This window comes from Netta rufina (assembly GCF_964035555.1).
Source record: "Netta rufina genome assembly, chromosome: 20".
Classification (NCBI taxonomy): Eukaryota; Metazoa; Chordata; class Aves; order Anseriformes; family Anatidae; genus Netta; species Netta rufina.
The window spans coordinates 3,036,238-3,046,079 of NC_140144.1; positions in this window are offsets into that span (position 1 = coordinate 3,036,238).

The window sequence follows — 9,842 nt, forward strand, 5'->3', positions numbered from 1 at the left end:
CAGAACTCTGGTTTATATGGACCGATGCACCTTTTCCTCTGCAGAAGCACAGCCCTTGTGCCTGGATGATGACAGCCCCTGCCTCGCCAGCAGGTGCTTGCCAGACCCACTGCTCCTGCAGGGCCATGCTCGCTGCCCCTCGTCTGCCCTGGCTCTGCGTAGAAAGCTTCCCTTTGGTAAGAAGGCATGTTGTTCCAGATGCGGGCTCAAGGTTTGAATAAAGCTCTACAATTAAATTACAATAGCTATTAAAAAGAAAGAGCAGGACTCTAATTCTCCCTGTGCTCTGAGCATCCGGTTTCTTTAAACAAAAAATTGAAACCCCTGGGGAGGGCAGTCAGGAACTGGTTACCTAAGGCACGCGAAGCCACTGAGCTGACTTCTCTGTGCACGTCCTTGGAAGTCACGGCAGGCAGCAGGGCTTTGTGCTGAGGAGAGCGAATGCATCCTGCAAAGTGCTGCAGTGGGACTCCTGGCTGGTGCTTGAGGTGCTGGGAGAAGCCCTGGTGTTCAAGGGAGGCAAGGGGAGAGTGCTCTGTGCCCTTGCACCCAACAGGTGCCACGCGAAGCAGAGTGAGGCAGGGATGTAGCTGAAATGGTGGGAGCAAAGCTGATGCCCAGGTTGGAGGGGACAGATGGACAGCATGTGGATAGAGCTGACTCCCTGCTCACCCACACCTGATGTGAAGCTTGTAGCCAAATCTTTGGGCAGCCACAGAGAACGTGTTTGGTTCTTGTAGAAACATCACAGGCCCCCTGTACTCAGTGAAACACCTCAGAGCACGTGGAAGCTGCTCTGCAGCGCTGGCTTGGAGCAGTCTCTGCTGGGACAGTGCTTTGTGCTGGCTTGGATGGGCTGCCCAGAGAGGTTGTGGTGTCACCTCCTTGGGGACCTTCAGGGACCACCTGGATGTGGTGCTGGGCAGCTTGCTTGGGGTGGCACAGCGGGAGAAGGAGTTGGGCCAGTAGGACCTGAAGAGCCCCCAGCCTCAGCTGTGCTGTGAAAAGAAAGGAGGATGAAGAATGGGATGGGAATTTGGGGCCAGTGCTGCCAGGTAATGCTGTATTGAACAGTGATGTACAACAGACCCCACAGCGCTATTCTCAAATTACGTGTAGGAAAACCACCAGGCCAGGACCTGGGGCTGGTTAAGCTCTGATTTTCCCCAACCTTCCCGCGTGGCAAGGAAGCAGCAGCTGCCAGATGGAGGCTCCAGTGAAGCTCCTGGTGCTGAGCCCCGTGTGCCCTGGTGTCATTGCTGCCCCATGGACCAGCCTGAAGGGGATGCAGTGCCCAGTCCTACCAGTGCTGGGCAGGGGATGGGGACAGCAAAGGGGTCACCAGGAGCTGCTGCCTCCCTGAGCCGCGGGGGAGGCGATGAGCCAGACCCGAAACGTTACGTTTCTCTGGAACAACAGTTTTGCTGCATATTGGATTCTGTTAAAGGAATTCAATTTAGAAAACATTATGCCGGGGAGAGGAGGAGAAGGGCAAAACATTATGGCTAAATAATTTCAATTAACCATTCCAGACCTTTCTTGCTAATTCAGTTGAAATAAGTGCTGCCTGCTCTACGGGGCTGCAGAAGGGAGATGGGGCAGCTCCAGCGACGTCCCTCGGCTGGTGGAAGTCAGCGTGGCTGGACTCAAGGCTGTGTTGTTCTGACCTTACTGAGCCTTCCTTCTTGAGGAAAAACAGAAAAATCTGGACTGTGAAGTAGCGCTTGGGTGCACTTCATGCAGTCAGTCCTTGCTGCCACTTAACTTGGTGCATATTAAAATTTTCGAGCTAATTCTTAGATCAGTGTAAACATCCAAGTACTGTCTGAAACCAGACAAATTATTTTGCTCAGTTCTGCTTTGGAAGAACAACCCAAAGCCAAATATGAAGCTTTACCAGAAGGTTTTGGCAATCAACCATGATTTTTGAAAGCTAGTAGGTACTCACAGCAAAAGTTAAGCTAGCTGCTCAGATTGATTATTCTTCATTGACCTTTTAGGCAGCTGCCCTTGGTATTAAGAGAGACACAGCTGGCAGGCAGGTCTCCTGACCCAGCGGTGTTTCAGTCCAGTGCTCAGGTTTGGGTGACAAATACTTGCGTATGCTGAGAATTCCTGGGATTTCAGCTTAAAAACCAAAGGAAGCTGAATACACATGGCAGCACAGAAAGTGTTGTCAGGCCTTGATCTTCTCTGGGCTTGTCCCAGGCTTCAGTGCCACCATTTCTCTGCCAGCTCAAATTTCTGTAGGGAACTTCTTGCCAGCCAGCTCTCATTCCTTCAGTCCCTCTCTGCGATATCCTGAAGAAACGAGACTGACCGGTCGAAAATAGCTCTTCTCAGAATGCTTATGTCTCCCCTACTCACTTGTGTAATAAGTCTTCCTCCTGGTTGTTTTCCTTTCTTGTGCTTAATTCTTTCTTGTCCTTAATTCTGACCATGAATTCTCTGGCTCAAAGGCCACGTGGCTTTGTAAATTCATGAACTTAGAGCACGAGTGAGCCTCAGCCCTGGTTACTGATGCGAATAACCATGGGGGATGCGGTGCAAGCTCTCAGATCTTTCAGTGTCCTCCTTCTACAGCCCTGTGGAAAATGCTAATTTTCTGCTTGTTCTCTTCAATCTATCAGATTTCTTCTCTTCCATTTTTCCATCTTCCCATTCTTCAACCTCGGATTTGCTTCGCTCCTCTCACTTATGTGGCTTCCTTCCATAGCTGCTTGTGAAGAAAGTTCTGGATTTACCTTTACTGGGATTCTGGGGTTTTCTGACCCTGTGCTGCTTGGGATCTGCTGGAGCTCAGTATCTAAGGACAAAATGCCACTACCTCTTTTGCAAAGAGGTTAACAAATGGCATTGGCTCTAGGGATTTTGCTCTTCTGACCGCTTAATCTCCCATCACCTGCCCCACCATCCACCCAAACCCAGATGGGTTTCCTTACAGGCTGTGCAGTTTTCTCTCCTCTGGTTTGAATGATCCAGGGCTCTTGATGCTGGTTCATGCGTCTTTGCTCTGCCAGGGAGATGCAGCCTGGAAGCTGTCAAGGAGGCTCTTTCAAGAGCACTTTAAAGCAGAAATGAAGCTGGTGCCTAAAGAATAGATAGGACTAATGAAGCTGTTTTATCTTTGCTGGCTGCATCTATATGGGGTGGGGGTAAGGGGAATCCTACTGTGTGTAGCAAACACATGTAGGGCAAAGCAGTTAATAGGATGAAAATGAAATCAATACCCAGGACTTAATTAAGAAGCTGTTTTTATTCATGTCCCAGGAGAAAGAACCCCCAGATCAGAGATGCCAAACAATTACCAGGTCACTGTCATACACAGGCTGTGTTCTGCAGGCCACTGACAGCCCAGCAGCCTTACTGAATGTAATTTTCCATGGTCTTCAGTAGATAAAGAAAGGAGAAAGCAGCGAGGGAGGAAACAAGGATGCAGTCTGGTGGGGCACACAGCTCTGGGAGCTGCTGTTCTGAGTTACAGAGAGATCTGGGTTTAGTCTGTGCCCCCCAAGTCCTATCCATGATGTCTGCAGGATTCCTGCAGGGAGAACATTGCCCTGGGTGAGGGGAGCATTCAGAGGGCTTCAAGGTGGGATAAGGAGGGAACAGCAAGAGTGCATAATGCTTTTCTTGGAAGCTATGAGCTCTCTTGCAAAGGAAAATGAGCCTGATGTTTGTTTCTCAGTGAAGTGAAAAATGAAGCTGTGCCTGAGAACTAATCCTCTATTAAACTGTCTGAAATAGGAACTGTAAAGACCTCAGTGAAGAGAAATATTCTAAACAGTGAGTTGAGCTGCTTGTTTTTTGCGTGTTATTGGATGTTGTAGAATCAAGAAAACAACAATTTTTTGATCAAAAGAAATATATATTTTTTGAGGGGGTTCTACTTGCTTATAAACAAGTGAGGCAGTTGGAATGGTTGGGAACAGGGATAGATGAAAAGTGTGCCCAGCAGTGGGAGCATTGTGCTGGACCTGGTGTTTGCAGGCTGACTTGGCAGGGGCAGGCTGGCAGTGAAACCAAGAGGAGCCAAGCTGGGCACTTTTCTGCTGGTCTTTTCTACCCTTCTGGCAGGGGACAGGGAGGTGAGTGGGCAAAATGATTGTGCTTCTTCCAGATATTCTCCCTTTCTCAAGTGTGAATCAGTCAGAGCAAGGCTTGCGAACTTGCACGTGGATTGTTTTGCGTGCAACTCGTCCCCCACTTGTGCCCTCTGCTGCTGTTGGTATCTGAGCAGAAGGTCAGGTCCTCATTAACACTTTCAGGACCACACTTTCTACAAGGCTCCTCTGAGTGTTTTGGGGTAGAACTACCAACCTGTGTGGCTACGGCTTCCTGCCCAAGTCCTCTTCCTCCCCAGGTGCTGGGGAGCCTGTCCCTGTGGTGTCTGGGGGTGGTTGGATGGGGCTCACTGGGGCTACTGCCACCTCCAGCCCTGCTGCCCATGGTGGCTGGGGAGGTGTTTAGAGAGGGTCATGATCCTGGCAGCACCGTGAACACATGGATGTGCCATTGACCTCTGCTTCTGCTCAGCTCAGGCTGCTAACCCAAGTGGTGATCCTACCAAGGATGCTTTGAAGCCACTGCCAGACCTCATCTCGCTGCACAGGAGGTGCCACCAACCTCACTGGGCTCAAATACCCAGTGAATAAAGTCCTGCTCCCACAGCAGCTCCCTTTTGACCCCTTCCCAGTCAAAAAGAGCGAGCTGGCTGCTGCGCACTGAGCCCTTCTGGCCACCAGACAGCTCCTGGTCCTGGTGGTCTCAGATCAGCTCTTGGGGGGCTTTGGAAAATGGCCTCGTGGGGAGGCAAGGTGACAGCAGTGCTGGTGGCTGAGCTGACTGCCCTGCACGTTTCTGTTCCACCCCAGTGATGAGCCTTCTAGTTTTTGCTTCCTGGGAGATGTCAAGTGGGCACTGAGTCCCCATTCCCTGGCAGAGCAATGTACCCTCCCCTGAATGCTAGCGCGCCGTAATTACTGTGTTTAACTTGTAGAGATGCCAGTACCGAGGAAGCTGGCTGTACATTTGTATTTCACAGCGGATAAATTTGAACAGTGGACACCCTCATATGACAGGAACGTGGGGCCTCACCTCCTGCCCATGGAGGGAGCAGAGCCCACAGCGGTGCTGTGCTCGTGGAGGAGTGCTGAGCAGCCCCTGCTGCATCTGGTCTAAAGGTCCTGGGTCAGGTAACTGCTGAGAAGCTCTTGGGATGTTAAAGGAAACATCAAGCAGCTGGACATGAAAGGCTTATGCTGGATGCCCTGCCTCTGCTCAGCCTGCCTTCCTCAGCTGGGCATTGAGCCCCACTTGCTCCTCAGTTTTCTTTCTCCAGGAAAAGTCCAAGTTCCACAGCACATTGAGATGGGGTACCTTCCAATGAGAGTAGGACAGTGGGGTTTGCATTTTTTTTCCAAATCATGAAAGATTTTCTGTAATTTTAAAACCCTGGACAATTTCTCTGCTTCCAGAAAACCAAGTGATGGCCCAGGAGTGTTTTCCTGCAAGGAGCAAAAAAGCCATGAGCTCAGACCTAACTTTTTGAAATACATCTGACCTCCTTTTGAATTCCCATGGGTTTTCTTAATGACATCATTTTTTTTTTTCCCCAGTCTTGCAAAGAATTTAACTTTAGTCAGGGAAAAAAAATGCAGAGCTCTGTGTTAGTCCAAGCAGCGGCCTCCCAGGGAAGGAAGCAAACCAAAGCATTTGAGGGGTCATTGTCATCCTTGGTCTTGTGTGGGGCATCACCTTCCTGCCTTCCCCTAGTCTGGAAACAGCAAATATGGGCCCTGGGTGGGTTGGATGATGCCCATCACTGTGTCCTTGGTGTCACTGTCACCTCTTGGAGCTACAGCAGTGTCAGCAGGGTGGCCCCACAGCTCTCCCAGAGATGCAGAGTGCTGCAGTAAGCAGGGGCTGACGTCTCAGCAACAGGCACACAGCTCCTGAAGGTGTTCATGAGAATTCAAGGACCCCTTCTGACCACTGGCCTCCATTTGCTGCCGAAATTCAGGCAAGAAAATGGGCCTCCTTGTCCTAACTCTGATTTACTTTTTTCTTAACTTTATTTTTATTATTTTTTATCTGCTATTCTTGCCAGTTCTTGTGATGAGAAATTGTTAGCAGCAGTTTTTCCTCTAATTACTTTTTTTTTTTTTTTTTTGGCAATGCTGGGCCTTTTCTGCAGCACTACCCACTGAAAAGCTTGATCAGCTTTGCTACAATTAGGCACTTTCCCTCATTTATGGGTCAGTCTGTGCAGTTCAGGCACACAGCTGTATACAGCAGGGTTTGGAAATACCAACTCTTCAGACATCTGACTTTCCTTGTGATAAATGTTTGGTTGTGGCATGTGCTCTGTTTGCTGATTGAAATTATTTTCTCTGTAATAGAAGCTCTCAGTGTCTCTTCTAATGTGAGGAGGAATAATTAAGTCCTCTTGGTAATGCAAATAAATAATGTCATTGGAGAGTCTTGAGTGCATCATAAATCATCAATGCTGTGTTCCTGAGATGCCACATCCTTGTGTCCTGGTGCTGAATGATTGCAGCGGGGTTTTATCATGAGTCGTGTACCGATCACCTGCTGGCCCCTAATGCCACCTCTAATGTCACTGCCTGAGGAGGTCGGTGGTGCTGTGGTGTCCCCAAGGCAGTGGCAGTTTAAGTGATGGAGCGTCTCAAAGGGTGTGACCACGTTTCATTTCCAAACAGCCCTGCAATGGAGAGATGCTGCCATTGCTCCATCTGCACCGAGGTGCAGGCACTGTAGGCCTAGTCCAGGAAAATCCAGTCCTATGTTATAATTAAATTTATATACAAATCTATAAGCACGGGGATATTTCTAAAATATATAGCATTTTTTTTTTTTTTTTTATTATTTGAGCCTTTGAAATCCATACTGAGCATCCAGGCATGAGATCTTTTTCCATTGTGCTTATTCCTCAAGTCATAGCCTACACACTTTGCCCTTAGGGCAGGCCTTCTCTGGGGGTTGGAGGGGGTGCTGCTGGGCCTCTGGGATGCAGCAACCCGGTGCTGAGAGCATCAGGAGCACCCTGTGGAGTGAGGTAAGTGGGAGGGGAAGTGCCTCATCTGCAAAGCTTCTTGCTTAGAAGTGAGTGTGTGGTTCCTTCCTGTAGCATTGTGCAGGCTTGGGTAAGTCCAGGCATGCACAGAGGTGAGTGTTTAGAGCCATAGGGAGAATTTCTGGTGGAAACTCGGAGCCTTAAAGGCTTGAGGTGCCTCCAAGCCTGGGGAGCAGCTGAGCAGGGGGAGATGCTCACCTCTGCAGACACCTGGGGCCATGCAGATGTCCCTGAGTAAGTGCCTTCACCAGTGGCTTCACCCTCATGCACTGCCAGGAGCTGTTCCAAACAGAGCTAGACACTTTCCTTACACCTCAAAATGTCTCTTTTTTGCTTGTAGCTGTCTCCAATGACCTACAGCAGTTCTGTGGCTGGAAGCCAGCACATGGATGAAAACCTCGGCTCGTCCCTGTGGTTGACCGTGAGGCAAAACCTCTGCTCCCCCCTGCTGAGGGGAAACCTCTCCGTGCAAAGCACCAGTGACTTGTTGCTGCTCAGAAAAGCTGCAGGTTTTTCTGAATGAATGCTAGCAGCTTCCTTCTGCTGAGACAGCCTAGCTTGTTTAGTCTGGCCCTTCTACGGAGTCTGGCACGTGAGTGTAGAAAGCAGCTGCAGGAGCTGCTCAGTGCTGCAGGAGCACACGGGCACCCGTCTGGCATGCGGGCTGGCTTCTGCATTGCCCAGCCCTGGGAAGGATTTCTTGGGTTGTGGTGGGGAAGCTGGACCCATCTGTGGGGATGAGAGCCCTGGTTTCCCTGAGGTCAGTGTTGCAGGAAGGAGAGTGCCCAGGGGGCAGTGGGTGCTCTGCTCCTGCCTGCTCCTAGCGCTTGTGGGAATCAGCAAGGAGTGGCCAAATGTCTGGGCGTACTCCTAAAGAGACATCTGTTCGGTCTGAGGATACAGAACTCAGCACCAGCCCTGAGGCCCTGTCTTGTGCTCCTGATGGAGCCGTAACCAGAGCTCCCCGGAGATGTTCCCAATGCCCAGGAGAGCTGAGGTCCCTGCACTGGGCAGGTGGTTGCAAATACCCCCCAGCAATTTCCCTTGCAAATCATCCATGCCTTGAAGCATTGCATAAGCCAGAAACTGAATCTGTTCTGAAGGCTGCCATGCTGTGTGCTGGGGTTGTGCTGGCTGCTGAGCACAGGGAGAGAGAGGAGGCAAACCTGACACTTCCCTGTGAGGGATGGTGGCCCCAGTGGCCCTGTTGTGGCCACAGAGCAGGGCGAGAGGAGCTTCAGTTCTGTCCATGCTGGAGCAGAGGGCGCTGGAGCCCGAGGAAAATCCCGGGGCTGCAGCCAGCAGCCCCAAGGACAGATCCTGAGCTCTGTGGCTGGGGCAGCTTCCGCAGGATGTCTGCTTGTTGTGCTCATTGTGACGGGCAGTTTTCCCCTCAGCGAGGCTGGTGGCTGTGGTATCAGGCTGGGCAGCATTTTTCCTCCAAGACAGATCCCCACCTGCTTCCCTGCAACTCTGGGTTTCCAGCCTCTTCCCCTGGCATCCTGCATCACCTCAGAGCAGCTTCCTTGCCAAAGGGAACAGCACCTTAAATAAAACCCAACTGGCTGCCTCTGTTTGTTGTACTCAGGGCCGTCACTGGGTAGTCCTCTCAGTCCGTATGTGCCTGTTCTGTTACCTGAAGAAAATCTTTAGAAAATCTCGTTCCTTCTTGAATGCAGTGATCTTGGCCTGCTGACTGTTTTTCTCCTGTGACCTTTTGGGTTGGTTTTTAGGCTTTAACACGCTTCTGTTTGGCTGCAGGATGTCCCTGTTGCTCTAGCTGCAGGGGGGCTTCATCACGACAGTCCTGCACCCACAATGTGCAGAAATGTGACCCCTGCGTGGGCCTTGGCCCTCTGCTGCTCCTGGCAAGGACACAGCCCTGCTGGGGATGGGGACAGGTCCTGCTGGTCCCCTGCTGCTGCCATGGGCACCAAGCCCTGGGGCTCAGCCTGGGTGGCTTCTTTATAGGCTCACGGTGAGCGCAGTCCCATTAGCTCAGCGATTCTCTGGCCAAAGGCACAGCAGCCCTTCCATCCCAAAGGAACACTACCGGTGGGATTAGCTCTGTTCCCTGCCTGTAGCCTGGATGGGTCCCCTGGGAAAGGAGCCAATGTCCCAAGTGATTCTGTGGCCTCGTAACCCAAATGTGTCCCACCAGGGAAGAGAGGGAGCAGCCCACTGCTTCATGTAATGCTTGTGCAGTGGGGATAAGTGATGCGTTTAAAGGATTAACTATTCCTTTCCCTTCCCTGGTCTTCTCTTTACCTTGACAGCCAACAGAGTGAGATAGAGATTGCTCTATCTTGTGTGTGACCACAAGAGATTAATTAAACAGTAAGCCCTAATTACCGAGGCTAAGGCTGGCCGATTTACCGTGCCTTGTAAAATAGCTGAATACTTAATTTACACTTGAATGTGGACATAACTTTGGCCATTAGCTGAATAAACAACGAGCACCCAAGCTAGACGGATGGGTCGCCGAAGAGGTGCCCGTTATAAATAGAGCCATCTCCTGGCACAGCGCTGCCTGCCAGCTGCCAGCAGGGTTTTTGTGGTGAGGGGGAGCTGCCCTGCACAGCACCACCCTGCCTTGAGCCTGGGGGATTCCCTGCCTGTCAACCTTCTCCGGCTTTCAAAGCTGCTTATCAAAGTCGTTGCCATTTGCATTTCACTGCAGGTTGGGGGAAAAAAAAAAGGAAGATACTGAAAGACATGAAACAAAAAATCCCAACTCCCAGTGCAA